Genomic DNA, 16966 nt, shown 5'->3' on the forward strand with positions numbered 1-16966 from the left:
CTGCTTCCTTATCCCTGGAGGCAGGAGCAGACTCCTCCTGGTGTCCTATACCCTGGCCTCAACTTGTAAATAGTTCCTTTATTAAACTCTCAAGTCCTTCTACTTTGAGTGCGTCATCTGTTTCCTTCAGTTACCCTGACTGGTCCAGTAGCTAAAAATATACAAAGCCAAATGAACAAAAACCCTTGTTTTTGTGGACCAGTGCTTCAGGCTCTGAGCTGAGCGGTGACCTGCCCAAGGTCTCTGGAGTTAGTGGCACACCTGGGCCTGGGCTCTGCCTCCTGCCTTCTGTGTTGCTCTTTCCTTGCACCACAGGACCTCGAACCCTGGGGTCTTCTTCAGAGAAAAGGGAGCTCAGTCCATCCCCCACGGAGGAGACCCCAGACCCAGGGGCTGTGGGCTCTGGGCCCTAGCAGACCTGGAGTGTAGGGGATATTCCTCACTCCCAGCCAGCCGTCCCCACCTTGGTTAGGACTGATGGCCAGTGTGAAGGGCACTTGTCTTCTTTAGCCTTCCAAGGCTTTTGTAGGGAATTGCCTCTGAGTTTTCTGCCCACTCTACCTCATCATTGGGGTCCTTCTGTCCCTTCTGTTAATGATCAGTGGGCTGGCAGAGAGCCCAGCATGCCCGGCACCCCTTCTCTCTCTCGCCTGTGTGTGGGCACAGTCAAACTCCCCACCCTGAAACTGATGTCCAGCATCCCCCTCAACTACTACTGATGGGTCCGAAAATTCACCATTAACTACGTGGCTTAGCCTGAGGCCTTGATCAAGCAGAACGTGCAAATGGGGTATGCTGAATGGACTGGCACCACTGTATAAATAAGTTTGTCAGAGCTCAACCTGGGAAAGTCTCGCAATTAAAGGAAGAGTGTTAATATTCAAGCTCTCAGTGGGAACTGGAAGGGCTCTGACTGGCTCACTTAGCTCAGAAGCCCAGAGCTGTCTGTGCGGAGGGCTGTGGTGCCCTCCGGATCAGCCTCTGCTCATCTCCTGGTTATATGGGCTGGGTCTCTGGAGCAGCAAGAAAGATGCGCACCTCCTGCTTTGGCTGCTGAGAAGGCCTTGGGGGAAGACAGGCACCGAGACTGGGAAATATGGGCCCCAAAAGGGGATGGGGGCGCTGTTTCCCATGTCTGTCAGAGGGAAAGAAGACAGCAGGAGGCTTTTGCTGCCCGAAGGAAGGAGAGCAGACACTAGAAAGTTAGGGAGATAAATGAGGTGAAATGCCTCCCACCATTCTCCCTCGGAGAGACCCAGTGCAGGGGATAGGTGCCGCCTCCTCCATGGGGCCATCTCTGATTACCTTGCCTTGCATCTAGGCCCAGGGATCTTCAGGCTCCTGTGTCTCCCCAGGTCACCCATGGCTATTTACTTATCTCTGTTTTCTACCAGATTGAAAGCTCCTCCAGGCCAGGGCATATGTGTTAGTTATAGTGGCCAACACCTTCCCCAGCCCACGTCTTAACTGCATACAAGAAATTGACTTCTCTCTCACATAAAGCTTTACGTGAATGTTCCCAGGTGGCAGGTGACCTGGTCAGCAGAACCCTGGGGTCTTGGAGCAGCCCCTCCAAAAGAACTTGCTGCGATTCAGTGCCCATGTGGCTGAAGAGCATTTGAAAGGTGGCTAGTGTGATGGAGAAACTAAACATTTCATCTCACTCAATGCCAGTTAATTTTAATTTAAACAGCCACATGCTGGGACTGCCGTCTCACTGGGTGTAGCCTTGGTGCTCCCTGCCCGATTTTCGAATTTCAACTGGAAGACAGAAAAAGGGAGAGGATTTTGAGTCAGGCGTGGTGTGCCTCTTGCTCACCTTGTCACTTGGCCACCTCTAACTGCAGTGGACGCTGGGAGCTGTCACCTCACAGGGAGCCCTGGAGGTGGAGGGATGAGTTTGGCAAGAGCAGCCGTCTCTACCCACACCTCGCTGAGTCGCCTCTCTGCTTCCCAGACCTGGCAGTGCCTGGCAGGATGCTGGCACTCAGGGAAGGCATTTTGGCTGAGGAGATGTGAATAGGAGTGAGGGGATGTGTATAAATATGAATATAGGGAAAGGCGTGGCAGGAAGACTCTTAAGCAGATCTCTGCTTGAGGCCGCTCTGTCTTGCCAGTGGCTGCTCTAGGCCACCTCCCTGACCCCAGGACCCAAACTACAGGGCAAAATGCAGAACCTCAAACACTAGGAAAGAGCAACTATTAAACAGCAAATATTGACCCTGAGAAGAGAAAAGCAAAGTACAGAGTGCGGAAGCACCGGCCCAGCCCCTGCCAGGCGGGCTAGGAGGCAGTTCTCAAAGCTAGGGCCCTGGGTCAGGGGCAGAGTGGGGGCCGCCCCTTTATCTGACTCCATACACAAACCAGCCCTGAAGCATGGGGTTTGTGGATTGCACTCTAGGAAGCGGGGTCTCTTTGGAAGGTACTGGTGGCCACTGAAGGGATTCCAGGGGCAGGGAAGGGGTGTGAAGATGAGTCTTTTTTTTTGGAAATGGGGTTTTACCATGTTGGCCAGGCTGGTCTTGAACTCCTGACCTCAGGTGATCCACCACCTCAGCCTCCCTAAGTGCTGGGATTACAGGCTTGAGTACCGCTCCCAGCCGAAGGAGGAGTCTTAGCTAAGGCCGCAATTAGGGGCTGACTTCCCCTCCTGCCTCTATCTCTAACTTGTCATGGGACTGCAGGCAAGTTCTGTTCCCCCTCTGGAATTCTGTAGCCTACCTAAAAATGAGAGGTTTGGACATAGGATTTCTAAGGTCCCTAATGCACAATAGACCCAAGATTAACTTTTGTCTCCGCCACAACAAGCCACAGAGACTTCAGCAAGGTCTTCGAGCTTCAGATACCTCAATGGGCCCAACTGAAGCCAGAGGGAGAGGAATGCCACTCACCTGGGACTGTGTGGGAAAGAAGCATAGATCCCTGGGTCTGTGGTAACCCAACTCCTCTGCAAACACGGCCCATCTTGTTCCCAGCACTGAGGACCTGACGTGGGCTGTGCAGAGGTGACACGGTGTCTCCCATAGAGATTCAGAGCTCTTTGAGGAAAGGAGCCTTGCCCTGGGCTGAGCTGGTTCTGAGGAGGCCAGGAGAAGCCTGACTTGCAGCGTCTGCCCGTCTCTCAGGGGTGGATACCCCGCCGTGGCCAGTGTCAGGTTACCCACAAGATGTCACGGAACATGGAGCTGGAAAGAGGCGCACAGTGGTCTGGAAGCCATGGGGAGCTGGCTCTAGTTACCCTCCCAGCCAGGCCCTGTTCATCTTGGCACCTCCAGGACCAGGGAAGGGCCTGGCACGGGGCAGCGCTTCATGCTCCCCAGCTGAGAGAATGCTTAACTAACACAGGCTGACGCCAGGGGAGGCCCTTCTTTGTGGGAGCAAATGGTGACATCAGGAGGAGTGAGAGACCAGGGCGTGGATGCTGAACTAATTACAGCCCCTCGTCGGAAAAACCTCGCTCCCCAATTAGCAGCACAGACAAGGGCAAGTCTCTGGATCCCCGGAAGGGTCCCCTCCCTCCAAGTGCTTTGACACCATCCCAGCGGCTGGAGGAAAGCGCTAGAAAAACCTGCAGGCCCATACCCCTCCCGGCAGCACGCAGGGCATCTCTCCTTGAGACTCTTGCAGCAGTCTACCCCACCCATTCATCCACTGCACTAAGGAGAAGGAGAGGCGGGGCTTAGGTCTGCAATTTGGGGCAACAGTGACTGGCAGAGGCCACTCTACAGGCTGTGTGGAGAGCACCAGGCTAAGTCATTCTCCTCATCTGCTTCTCCCAGGGCAGGGAGCTGCCAGTCCCTGGCCTCCTAATAAGTGAGTCTGTGGTGAACAACCTACCTTCAACCCCCTCGCAGGAGCCCTGTGGGAAGCAGCAGTCTGGGTGCATCCCCAGAGTCAACCCTAAATGGACCTTCCCTTCTGTTCAGGTCAGACCCTGTGTGAGTGTCTTGGAGCCCCTGAGCCTGCCTGGTCGCTGACCTCAGCTGACCTTGTGTGCTCCCCCTCTGTTGGGAGATGTGAGCAGGGCTTCGCTGGAAAATTCTTCCACTGTCCGTGGCATCAACTGTGGGTGGGCTGGTCTAGAGGGTCCAATGTGACTTCACTGCCATGCTGGCACATCTGGCTTCTGTTCCTGGTCTCCATGATGACAGTCCCAGGGCTCTTGGACTTCTTAGGAGGCAGCTGACTTCCCCAGAGCAAGGATCCCAAAAGAAGCAAGTGGAAGCTGAATGGCCTTTTCCAATCCATGATCAGAATGGAACATGACTTTGGGCCCCAGGTCCAAGAAGGAGGGAAATAAGACTCCACCTCTTGAAGGGGGAATGCAGAGTGTAGAAGAGCATGAGAGGGAGATGTGCTGCCATGCTCCTCCGTGAAAGGACAATCTGCCACAGATGGGGCACCCAGCTCCTTGCCTCTGGGTAGCCTAAGGAAAGGTAGGCTTGGAGGGTCTGATTCAGAAAGCATTACTAAGAAAACGCCGGGTCACAACTTTCGGATAATATGATAGTTAAGGTTATTTGAGCAATTACTGTGTGCTGGGGACTGTTCTAGGTACATGTATGAGTAATCTTATTTCATTCCCACAACCACTATGTAAGACAGGGACTGTTATTCTTTTCCTTTTACAGATGGGGAAACAGGCATGTTGGACGCTTGTCCTAGTAACTTTTCTAGAAGAAGCACAGGCAGGATTCAGACCCCAGCATTGGGGCCCAGGGTATACGCACTGACCCTTAGGTTTCTAAGGTCAGCTGGCCTCTGGCTGATTGCAGACTGATTGCAGCCCTGCCTGGATTGGAACGCTGGCACTGCCACCTATGAGCTGTGGCATACATCCCTTAGTTCCTCTGAGCCTCAGCTTCCTCGCCCACAAAATAGGATGATTGTGTCCACTCCCTGGGCTTGCTGGGGATGATGTGGACCCGTGTGTAGCAGGTGTCGGGCAGGGGGCTGGCACTGAACAAACCTTAAGTCTCTTTCCTTCCTCGAACTCCAGGAAGGAAATGTGAAGACAATGCCTATGACAAAACACTTGTTCCCCAAGAGGGAGGAGACCTGGAACTCTAGTGATGCTGGGATTCACCCAACAGTGAGCCCTCTAGAGAAGGGAAAAGGGGTGATTGCTGTGGCTAATGCTGCCTGAGTGCCTGCTGTGTGCCAGGCTACCTACAAGGTATGTCATGTCCCTGAGCCCTCCTGACAAAGTTGCAGGGCACAAGAGTCTAAGATTCAGAGAGTATAAGCAATGGACCAAGTTCCAAAGCAGTCACAGCAGAAGACAGCTTTGAACCCAGTACCCTCTTATTTCCTGTGTCCCCTGCATCTTCCTGGCTCTCAGGAGGCACTGCTAAAACACAAGTCAGTGTGCCAAGGAAAAGAGACAGTTTGAGCATCACCTCTGGGAGGGGAAGTGACTGCCTGCTGTCAATCATGCTAAGGATCTCTTGCTCTCTGGCAATTGGTGTCAGATCCAAGCTCCTCCAAGCCTACGAGCCCCTGCAGGCTCTGGGTTCCTACAAGCCCCTACCGGCTCTGGGTTCCTGCAAGCCCCTGTTGGCTCTGGGTCCCTACAAGCCCCTGCCAGCTCTGGGTTCCTACAAGCCCCTATCGGCTCTGGGTTCCTACAAGCTCCTGCCAGCTCTGGTTCCTTCCCACCTATCTGATCTCATCTCCTCCTACACTACCCCTATCTGCCCCCAACTGCCTTTGCCAGTCACATGCCTGCTTCCAAGCCTTTGTGCCTGATCTTCCCTCAGCCCTGAACACACTGTCCACCTCAGTGTGGCCTGCCCTTCCTTCATTCAGGTGTCTGCTCTGGAGGTCCCTCCTTAGGGAGGACTTCCCCAACCACTTCACCACTGTGCCTCCCCCCACTTTCTAGTTCCTTACCTGCCTTTTTTTTTTTTTGCTACCTAGCACATAGCACCATCTCACATTTTACTGCATATTTATCTCCTTATTTATTGTCTGTGCTCCCAACTACAATGCACGTAGTGGGTGCTCAATAATAAATGGTCACAAGGCTGAGGTGGAAGGACTGCTTCAGCCTGGGAGATGGAGGCTGCAGTGAGCCCTGATGGAACCACTGCTCTAGCCTGGATGACAGAGCAAGACCTTGTCTTTAAACAAATAACAGTCACAGAAAGAAAAGCCTGATTAACAGGACAAAGGGAAAGCTTGGGAGGCCGAGAAGCTTGTGACTTAAAGATTCACCTTGAAGGAGAATTTACTTAGGGATCTTTTTGTTTTTAATCAGAGCTTTGCTGACTTGTCTAGAAGAATGGCCAAGGCTTTGCCCACTGATTCCAGGATTTCCAGAAGCTTTTTCCTAACAAGAGAAATGTTGCTCTTTAGCTGAGTGTAACCACATTGCAGGGAGTGCCCTAGATGGGGGCAGGGGCAGTATTTTAATAGGAGACCTAAAGGCAGGCTGCTCCAGAGGCATGTGACCTGTGAGGTTGTACAGGGCCCCCGCCTTTTCCCACCCCGAAGGGCACCCCATGCTGGGTTTAATCCTCTGTTGTCACTGTTTTAAAATTTTTCACCTTTTCACAAGGGACCTGCATTTTCTTTTCTTTTCTTTTTGAGACGGAGTTTCAGTTTCGCTGTTGCCAGGCTGGAGTGCAGTGGTGCGATCTCGGCTCACTGCAGCCTCTGCCTCCTGGTTTTAAGAGATTCTCCTCCCTCAGCCTCCGGAGTAGCTGGGACTACAGGTGCACGCCACCACACCCAGCTAATTTTTGTATTTTTAGTAGAGATGGGATTTTACTGTGTTGGTCTGGATGGTCTTGATCTCTTGACCTCGTTATCCACCCGCCTCAGCCTCCCAAAGTGCTGGGATAACAGGCGTGAGCCACTGTGCCGGGTGGGACCTGCATTTTCACTTTGCCCCGGATTTTGCAAATGATATAGCCAGTCCTCTTCAAAGAATGAACCAGGGTTGGAACCTCAGGCTTTCTAGATGTTGGATATTTGTGGAGAGAGGTTCTTGTGGGTGCTGCTCACGCACACCATTTGCATTGCCAGTTAAATTCATCTTCCGTGCACCAGGCACTGTGTTAGATGCTGAGAAACGTCATGAACGAGGCTTGGCATCTGCTTCACAAGCTGCCAATCAAGAGAGCCTGTCAGGTAAACAGAGAGGTGACACTGAGCTTGAGGGGGCAGGTTGGCAGCAGAAAAAATAACAATGGAGGCCTGCAGTGGCCTAGGTGCTACATATCAGACCATCACGTGGGATCAACTGCAGGACCCCAGCGCCCAGGCCCACATTCCCACCTCCCTCCATAAAGCTTCTGCAGAGACACAGAGAAGGGCCAGGAGTGGGCCCAGCAACATGGCTGGCCCTGGCAGCTCTAGATCTGGACCTGGCTGGGGCCCTGGTGGGTACCTGGGAAGAGCTGCAGCCAAGGACATTGACTGGCCTGTCGAAGGGTCTTTGTCATCTCAGAAGCTTGACTGCTTTGAGGATAAAGCCACCCGGAGCAGTTTGGACTGAGGGTGCCCTATGATCAGCTCTTTCTTTCTTTTTTTTGAGACAGAGTCTTGCTCTGTCACCCAGGCTGGAGTGCAGTGGCCTGATCTTGGCTCACCTCAATCTCTGCTTCCCAGGTTTACGCAATTCTCTTGCCTCAACCTCCTGAGTAGCTGGGATTACAGGTGTGTGCCACCACGCCCAGCTAATTTTTGTGTTTTTAGTAGAGACAGGGCTTCACCATGTTGGTCAGGCTGGTCTCGAACTCCCAGCCTCATGATCCACCTGCCTTGGCCTTCCAAAGTGCTGGGATTACAGGCATGAGCCACCCAGCCCTGTGGATCAGCTCTTTCTTGTTGGAGAGTCTTCCCTCAGCCACTGTGGCAGCACGTGGAAGAAGGAACAGAAGGCAAACTCCCCAAAGCAGGAAAAGAAATTCTTTTTAAAACGTCTTTTCTGCTTCTCCGCCCTTGGAATCTCCATCATTCATTGAGAGATACTATAGCCAGTGATATTCATGTGACTCCTTCCATCCATCTAACCACCCAGGAGTGTGAGTAACTCCATTTGTCAGAAAAGGAAGCAGTGAAGCTCGGAGGGGGATAGGGATGACTTGCCCAAGGTCATCCCCAGGACGACTAGAGACGAAAGGGCCCCCTCTCCCGCAGCAAGGGGAAAACCTCGGACAGGCCGCCTGCGCTGGGGCGTTTGCCCCGTAGGACTCCACCTTGGAGCCTCGGAGGGAGTGGCCTGCGTCCTGGGTCCCCGAAAGACCGTGGGGAGCCCCGGCGGCCTCCGAGGGGGCACAAGCCGGGCAGGAAAAGAGCCTCCAGCTCCCGGGCGCTCCACATCTGCGCAGGGGGCTCCTCGTGCGCGTTTCCGCCTCCTGGGGGCCGTGCCGAGCGGATGCTGCTGCCTGCGTGTGAACAGGGCTTGTTTTCCCTTCACGCCCTCGGGCTCCGTTTTTATGAAGCACTTCCTTCTGTTGGCGCTTTGGGAATATTCATTCTTGGCTCGCGCCCCGCACGGTTGACAGTTGGGCTGGGAAATGTACCCGCGACTTAATTAGGGCATCGCCAGACCTGCCAAGCTCCAGCTCCTCCCCTTCGAGACTGCCGCGACCCTAGGGACCCCCCGGACCCCCAGGGTCTGCCCCACGCTGTGGGAGGGCGCCTCGCTGTTCCAACAGCTGTACCATCAGTGCCCAACCCGTGTGCTCCGGCTCACAGAAACCTGTCCTGGCCAAGGCAGACCTGTCCCACAGGTAAGCAGTACTATTGCATGCTTTTGTTCTTTCTCTTGCTCTCTCTGGATTGACCTCTGACCTCCTCTGGACATAGTCAGAACTCTCCTGGCCACAGACCACTCCAGGTGCCTTCTACTCACTCTCCCTAAACCTCATGTCCTGAAGCCTGGCTGCTGCTGTGCCCCATGCACTGCCCATGTAGGTCCATCGGCCACCTGCTCTGTTTCCAGCATCCTCACCTGGAATCCAAGAGGAGAGGCTCACCTGTAGGTTTCACCCTGTTTTTGAGGAAGCTGGAGGTAGTGTTAACAGGAAGGCTGGCTTTCCAAGCACTGCAGAGATGAAAATGGACCACATCCATCTACACAGCCAAGGGCAAGACCAGGGAAAACCTCGAACCCCCGAAAGCCCAGAGGAACACTGCAGAAGGAGGCTGGCTGGGTTGACTTGAAATGTCAAGTCAAAAAATAAATATTGAAAATTCAACTGCATGTGATATTAAAATCCCACCATAAAAAAAAAACTAGAAAAAATATTTGCAACACATATGGCAAGGGGTGAGTTTCCTTAAATGCTGAAGCACTCCTACAGTCAGTGGGAAATCAACAACCCCAGGGGAACACGAGCAAACAGCAACAGGCCATTCACAGAATGCAGCCCCAAATGCCTTTCTTGGAAATGAGATGTGCGACCTGCCGCACAAGGACAGGAATGTGGAGGTGAAAAATGGCATTGTGCTTTAGATTGTATAGAGAAACACCTTCAGGAGTGTGGCTCTGTGGGGGGCTCCCACTGGCGTGGTGGTGAGGGCCCGGCGGATTTCAGTGACAGCCTGCACGGCAGGGGAAGAGCCTGGGTGAGGTCCCAGCACTTCCCAGCAGTGTATTTGCCGGCAGCTTACATTCTCGGAGCCTCCATCTTCCCACATGGGAACTGAGGACCTGGGAACTGGCGTTTCCTGGGAAGATGAAGGTGTGGTCTTGGAGGGAAGAACCAGGGAGTGCCACAGAGGCTGAGAGGGCTCTGGGGAAAGGACGAAGGGGTCCCAAAGGGGAAGGGTAGGGGCATGAGAGGGTGGGAGAGGAAGTATTGGTGGGGGCAGACCCGGAATGGCAGAGGGAATGGGATGAAGATGGAGTTGGCCTTGGCGATCACACTTTCAAGGTTATTTGGTGGTAGAGGAAAGAAGAGAGCCTGCAGGAGGGACAGGATACAGATGGGAAGGGGGTTAGGATGAGGGACATGAGAATATCTATAGACTGAAAATGGCCTAGGCTCCCAGGCCCCAGCTCTCCAGCAGCATCTCAAAGCCTGGCCCACAGCAAAGCCTCCAGGCTGGTCTTGTTTTATGTGATCCAATCTATCAGAAGGCCAGGTTGTGCTTGCAGGGCTGGAATGCACCCAGAGCCCCATAGAGGGATGGGCCCAACCCAGCTTCCCAGGAATCAGCTGGCGAGGTGGCATTTAACTCAGAGCTGCAAGGATAGCGAGACCAGAGGAACAGCCCAGAGCATGGCATGTGAAGGAGGAAGCAAAAACTCTAGCCCAGGAAAGGCCCAGCACCATGGCCAAGCAGCAAAGCTAACAGGAAAACCCATCCTGGGGTCAGAAGCTGGGAGGAAGCGCAAAATGTGTGCTTACAAAAAGGTGCCTGATATACGGAGGGCACTCCACTAACATTTCACAAATGTATAAACTAAGAGGAGACCTCATGCCTGAGCCCATGAGTGCAGCGAGGATACAGAGGCAGATGCAATAGGCAGGCACTCTGCTCCCCCAGGAAGTTGTCATCTCAAAGGGAGAAAGGTACCTCGCTGGGGGCCTAGCAGCTGAATGCAGGCTCCCTGGATTCTACAGGATTGCTTTCCTTGCTGCCTTGGGGTACATGACTTTCACAGTTCAGAAAACTCTACTAACCTTGGATAGAAAGAGGGAAAGCTCCTGAGCCTCATACCTTCCAGGGCCTCAAGGAGGGGTAGAGAGGGCAGCGGGGGAGAGGGAGAAACCTGGCTGGCTCTGAGCACCTGCAGACTTCCAGCTACTATCCCTCCTTTGTGCCTCAGTTCTCCCAGCTCCCTGTGTAGAGTTAGGTCAGAGCTAGAAGTATCTAATTGGCTGCTGGCCAGCCAAAGGTGGCACCCTCCAAATCCACTCTTAGTCCAGTGGGCTCTGGGCTGAGCTTGTTGGGGCGGGTCACATTTGAAGAGGAAATGGGATTCAGCAGGCCAATGAGCTGACATCTGGGTTGTCCTGGATGATTGACGATTGACTCCAGAAGCTGCGTGATAGATCAAAGAAGGCTCGAAACAGGCTCGAAACTGGGCTCTGTCTCCTCCCTCCAGAGCTGCAGATTGTAGGGCCTTCTCCCTCCCAGCCTCAGTTTCCAAAATTACAAAATGGAAATAATAATGGGTTTGTCGCAGGTTGTTGAGAGAAGAAAATAAGATCATAAAGAGCATAGTGCTCTGCAAACCCCAGAGCTAGAGATGAGTTGTTTTATTTCACACCCAAGGGAGTGAATGCCTTGAGTTTTACTTTCCATGAAATCTTGGTCCAGCTCCCAGCCGATGCTGGGCACAGGTCAGATCTTACACCTTTATCCACAGCTTGTGAGGGAAAATGCATGTAAGTCTTTCTGTAGTCGGCACCAGGCTGGACCAGCTCAGCTTCAGTTGTAGCGCTGCCCCCAGAGGAAGGAAGGTGGGTTAGCCCTCTGGATCTCAGTTTCTCCTTCGGCAAAAGGGGCTTGCAGATGACTGCCTTGCCCAGCTCACACACTGCTGGAGGATTACATAACCCCTTCTCCCTGCTTGCTTTCTTTGCTCCACATTTGCTCTTCTTCCCCTTCTCGCTGGGCTTTCTGTGGCTGGTGGCAGCTGACAAGCAAGGAGCCCTTTGGACCATCTCTATGCCTTCAGCAAACTCTTCCTCCTGCCAGGTCCTCTGAAATCCAGGCCACCTGCTTGCACAGCCTAACGCCAGATGAGAGTGCACTTTGTGTTCCTCTTTAATTGTTCCAAGTATGTCAGTTACATTTTCACAGCTGGATTCTAAACCTCAGAAGTTGTCGGTAATCACTTACGAAGATCGCAGGTGCCCTCCCTGCAGGAGCAGAGCAGGCGCCCGGCACCTCAGTTCAGGGAAAAGGAACAGAGCAGCTCTCAGCACCGTGCTCTCCCTGACTCGCCCGGCCCTCCCTTCCAGTTCTCGGCCTCTTGACCTCTGCACGTTCCTCACTGTCTGCACAGCCTCAGTTTCCCATATATTGCCTGCCTGGACAAAACACTCCTCATAAGTGGGCCCACCATGCTCCTTCCTCCTGGACCCCTTCTCACTGGTCCCTTGGATCCTGGGACACCAGCAAGGAGGGGCTGTCGCTCCTGAGCTCACACCCAACTCTGCAGGCCGGGGTGTCATCTCTTGCAACAGCTGACAGTGGCGCCGGCACCACTCTGGTGTCACTTTTAACACTGCGAGTTAACACCACCGGCTGGCTGTCTGCGCAAGGAGGCCCCGGCAGAGCCGCGTGCAGCCACACCCCACATGTGGAGTTGTTAAGCCAGCAGTTGTTCAGCAGGTTCTCTGGGCCTCACCTCCAAACGTGTTACTTCTGGAGGGAAAGACGCCCACGGAACTGCACAAGCTCTCCAGGAAGGAATGACAGAACCGGCCTGTCCTGCGTCGGCCAGGAGGAGAAGAGGAGGCATTTCTGAGCAATGACATGTGAAGTTCTGGGGCCTGGATCTCTGCCACCTACACACAATTCCCTAAATTAGAAGAATAAGAGGAAGGAGAGAACGAGGAAGAGGGAAATAGTGTCACCATACAACTTAAAATCTTTTCTTAAATCTGCAGTTTTATCTGTGCCACATGTTTTCAAAGAGTATTTTATGATGTAATGGGAAGAGACAAAAGCAGCGAAGAAGCAAAATCACAGACGCGGTATGTCTTCGATTCTGGGAATGTGTGGGGTGGTCATAGTCACGGTGCCCCCGGTCCCACTGCCCATTGCATCCAGGCACCCTGGGAGATTTTCCTTCCTCGCCCCTCAATATCAGGATTGTCGTGTGACTTGTTCTGGCCAGTGACATGCGAGGGAAGTAACCTGTGTCACTTCCTGGTGACGGTGTTCAATTGCTCGTGCTCCTCTTCCCAGCCCACTCTCCTGTGGCCTAAGGAGCCATGGAAATATGTATTGATTCAGAAGACCCAGAAGCTCAAAGGAGCCTCTATCACTGAGCCAAAGTATGGGAAACAGCACCTGAGAGGCACCCGGACTCCTGTGATCTGGGTATAAGCAGAAAATGAACCTCTGTTCTGTGAAACCGCTGAGGTTTTGGTACAGTTTTCCTTAGAGCAAGAACTATATTGACTGATAGAATAAGTACACAAAGTAGATGGAGAAATATTACTGAGAAGCATTGCAGTGACTGGAAATTTTTATTTTTACATTTTTCTAGATGTCTCCAGTTTTTTATAGTCAGCATGTATTACTTTCATGATGCTTAAAAGTTCACAGTCATGCATAGCTAGCTTTTTTGAGTAAATAAATGTGTCCTTGGTACTGGGCTGTGTCTTTTGCTATGTCATCTCACTTAGTGCTCTGAAAACACTAAAAGGATTTTCTCATTTTGCGAATGAGAAATTTAAGTTTTAGAGAGATTAGGTACCAGGCATTCTATACTCGCTATCTCATTTATCTCTTCAGAGGCTCAAAATATTTTCTACCAGTTTTAAAGGGGAGGCTTGGGGAAAATGCCCACAGTTAGTCACTTAGGAGTTGAAGAAAGTGAAATTAAAGCCCCCACCATCACAACAGGTATCCTTTATGGGATGCTTTTATGTGCCAGGTCTAGGCATGGTCTTATTTAATCCTTTCAGTAACCCTACAATGTAGGTACTAATATTATTCCTACTTTCTAGGTCAAAAAAATTTGGAGGCCCAGAGAGACGGAGCAACTGGCCTAAGGCCACACAGCTAGCAATCTGTAGAGCTGGGACTGGTACCTTGGTCTGTCTAAATTTTGGTGAGCTCATTTTGCTAAGAATGGGGGTGGTACTTTGGCAGGGCACAGTGACTCACGCCTGTAATCCCAGCACTTTGGGAGGCCAAGGTAAGTGGTTCCTCTGAGGTCAGGAGTTTAAGAATGGGGGTGGTACAAAAGGTGATTTTTAGGTAATATAAGCAAGAAAAATTTTAAACTAAATTTCTAATTTTATAAAAAAATTACATGTTCAAAATTTTAAAAGTCAAATGGTGCAGCAAGGCTGGTAATGAAAAGCACCAGCCCTGCCTCTCCTCAGAGAAAGCGGCTTCAAGTCTTTTAGCTGTTCCTGCTGACATTTACTTTCATATTTCGAAATATCATTCTCTAGATGTATTTTTTTTTTGGATATTATGTATTGGCTTCCTCCCGTGGAAGATTGCTGGTTCTCCACCAGCCACCATACACAAACACACACTTTTCTTTCCAAGATAGTCCTCTCTCAGTCGCTAAATCAGCACTCAGTTTTTACCGTATCGTATCTACATATAGATTGTTCACAGCTAAACAAGGGACTATATTACAGGTACAGTTGCTGTCTTGTACAGCTTTTTGTTTTCCCTGGAGTTAGTAATTACCTCAGTTTTTTAAATGTAATCAGTTTTTGATGTAAGATTACTAATTCTTCCCACAAACCGTGACAATAAAACTCTAAAATTTCTAGTAATTAGTCAAACGCATCTGGCAACCTGTGAGTGCGATTTTTCTGGGAGCCCTCCTGCTTCTACCTGGCCGAGTTATTCTCCCGGCCATTGTAGTAGAGGTAGTGAAATTTCTCTTCACTGGTACCCTGGGAATTCCCTTTCCCTCGGTCCTGTGTGGGTGCCTTGTTTTTTAGACCCTAAGTCATCTTCTTTCTTGCTTTACTCCCTTCATTTTGTTGTTAATATAGACGCCAGTAGCTTCCTTGGATACTGCATATGGGAGTTCAGTTTTTGGATAATTGATTGACAGTTTGGCTGGAGGTATAAATCTCAGTTGGAAATCATCTCCCCTCAGAATTCTGAAGGCAGTTCTCTATTGGCATGTGGTGTTCCGGGTTTATGTGAAGCAGTCCGATGCCATTCTGATTCTCGATCTTCATTGTGTGACTTTTTCAGTCTCCGAAGCTTCTAGGATTGTCTGTTTATCTTTTGTTTCTAAAAAACTTTTTCATAACATTTAATACTTATTCTGAAAAAATGCTTTGAATAAGTTAGACTAGATGGATAAGTCCATAAATTACCATTTATCTATTTTAGCCCGGTCATCTGTTTTATGTTTTATATCTAGAATAAGCTAGAGGGGAGATAATCTTCACACTGTCATCACCATCACCACTACTCTGGAGATTAGCCAGTGCTCCTGGAAAGAGGTATCCGTTTGGAGAGGAGGAGGTAACTTATTGCTGATTGAAGATTATTTGACCATTTACATGGAAAACCCACAAGAATCAACTGAAAAAGTGATTGAAAATGACAAAATAACTGAGTAAGGTAACTGGATTCAAAATTAGTGTTCTATTATCAATGGCCTTCGAATACACAGACAACAACCAGAACTAAAATATAATGGATATAAGACTGCATTTGCAAAAGCAACCCAGAAATAAACTTTTTAAAAATGTGCAAAACCATTTTAAATGCTGCCAAAGGATACAAATGTGAACTTAACACCACATTCTTGGGTTAAAAATCTCAACATGATAAGGTTGCCAGCTCTCCTAAATTAAGCTACACATCAACACAATCGCAATGAAAATACTAACAGAATTTCTTGTGGAACCATACCAGTTGATTTTAAAGTTGATATGGAAAAATACACATGCATCCAGGAAAAGTTTGAAAACAGAAATGTAAAAAGCAGAGATAACCCCATCCATTATTTACTTGTATTTTAAATCTATTATAAAGCTAAAACAATTAAACCTATGGCACAAGTACATGAATAGCTATATAATTCAGAAATTACTAGAAGTCACCCAATATATATAGGAAGTTACCATATGATCAAGTTGGCACTTAAAACAGGATTTATCCATATTTGGTATTGGAACAATTGGCTACCCATCTGTAAAAGAAATTAATTTAGATCCTCACTTCACATGTTATACCAAAATAAATTCTACATGAATCAAAGGTTTAAATGAATTCCTTAAAGAACCAGAAGAAAGAAGGGGATATGGGAATGATCATCTATTGAGCTCAAGGCCTGGTGACATAAGCAGGCCCAGCTCATGGATTGCTGGCTGAATAATGGATCGACTGACTCTCAGGTCCTGTACTAGATGCTGCAGCAGTGGCTGCCGCTGCCAATTGCAGGCACTGGACTAGATTTCCCACATGTCTTAGTCCATTTGTGTTGCTATAAAAGAATACCACCAGAGGCGGCCAGGCAGAGTGTCTCATGTCTGTAATCCCAGCACTTTAGAAGGCTGAAGCAGGAAGATCAAGAGGTCAGGAGATCGAGACCATCTTGGCTAACATGGTGAAACCCCGTCTCTACTAAAAATACAAAAAATTAGCCAGGTGTGGCACACACCTGTAGTCCCAGCTACTCGAGAGGCTAAGGCAGGAGAATCACTTGAATCCAGGAGGAGGAGGAGGTTGCAGTGAGCCGAGATGGCGCCATTGCACTCCAGCCTAGGCAACAGGAGCAAAACTCTGTCTCAAAAAACAAACAAAAAATCCCAAGCACTTTACCCAAGAGGCCTGGCCCCTGCCCACCCTTTATCTGAGAGGCCTGGCCCATGCCCACCTAGGGGATCCTTTGCTGTCACTCTGTGCTCCCTTGCACTCCAAGCCAAGTGGCCTTGGGCCATCCTAGAATCAGCCAAGGGCTTTTTCTCACCTCAGTGCCCTTGCATGCTGTTTCCTCTGCCTGTGACACTGTTCCCCTGACTCCTTAGCTGGCCAGTTTCCTCCTCATCCTTCAGGTTTCCTCTTAAACATGCTTTCCCAAAAGAAGTCTGGAATATGCTCCTAGAGGTGGAGGGACAGAAGAAATGCTAACTCCCACGGGGTCCCCGGGACCATGGAAAGAGGAGTCAATTTCTGAGTGCAAAGGGAAACCTTTGAAGGGCTGGGGTGTGGGTGGGGCGATGCAGCAACCGGATCTGATTTACCTCCTCCTGAAAGGCTGCAGCACCCTCATGGGAAACCACAGGGCCCGAGTGGCAACCGGGAGAGTTGGGGCGCTTGTACCAGTGACAGTGCAGAG

At 50.5% G+C, this 16966-nt stretch overlaps 2 long non-coding RNA genes across 6 annotated transcripts; one reads left to right on the forward strand and one right to left on the reverse strand.

Annotated features, from left to right (window-relative positions):
- Window positions 1-1644: 1644 nt before the first annotated feature.
- LOC108592358 (uncharacterized) lies at window positions 1645-8451 on the reverse strand. Of its 3 annotated transcripts, XR_001912472.4 has the most exons (4): window positions 8205-8451; window positions 3989-7127; window positions 2892-3185; window positions 1645-1761 (listed from the first exon to the last, which is right to left on the reverse strand). It is a non-coding gene; the product is annotated as an uncharacterized LOC108592358 (long non-coding RNA). The 3 variants fall into 3 exon arrangements; XR_004744742.3 differs by having other exon boundaries at window positions 2892-7127; XR_008482191.2 differs by having other exon boundaries at window positions 2892-7127; window positions 7394-8451.
- Window positions 8452-8472: 21 nt separating this feature from the next.
- Window positions 8473-15885, forward strand: LOC103793842 (uncharacterized). 3 transcript variants are annotated; one of them, XR_001912291.4, is made up of 4 exons: window positions 8473-8741; window positions 12579-12665; window positions 13647-13750; window positions 15041-15885. It is a non-coding gene; the product is annotated as an uncharacterized LOC103793842 (long non-coding RNA). The 3 variants fall into 3 exon arrangements; XR_004744741.3 differs by lacking the exon at window positions 12579-12665; XR_013519359.1 differs by lacking the exons at window positions 13647-13750; window positions 15041-15885 and having other exon boundaries at window positions 8954-12667.
- Window positions 15886-16966: the final 1081 nt, after the last annotated feature.

This window comes from Callithrix jacchus, chromosome 6 (assembly GCF_049354715.1).
Source record: "Callithrix jacchus isolate 240 chromosome 6, calJac240_pri, whole genome shotgun sequence".
Classification (NCBI taxonomy): domain Eukaryota; kingdom Metazoa; phylum Chordata; class Mammalia; order Primates; family Cebidae; genus Callithrix; species Callithrix jacchus.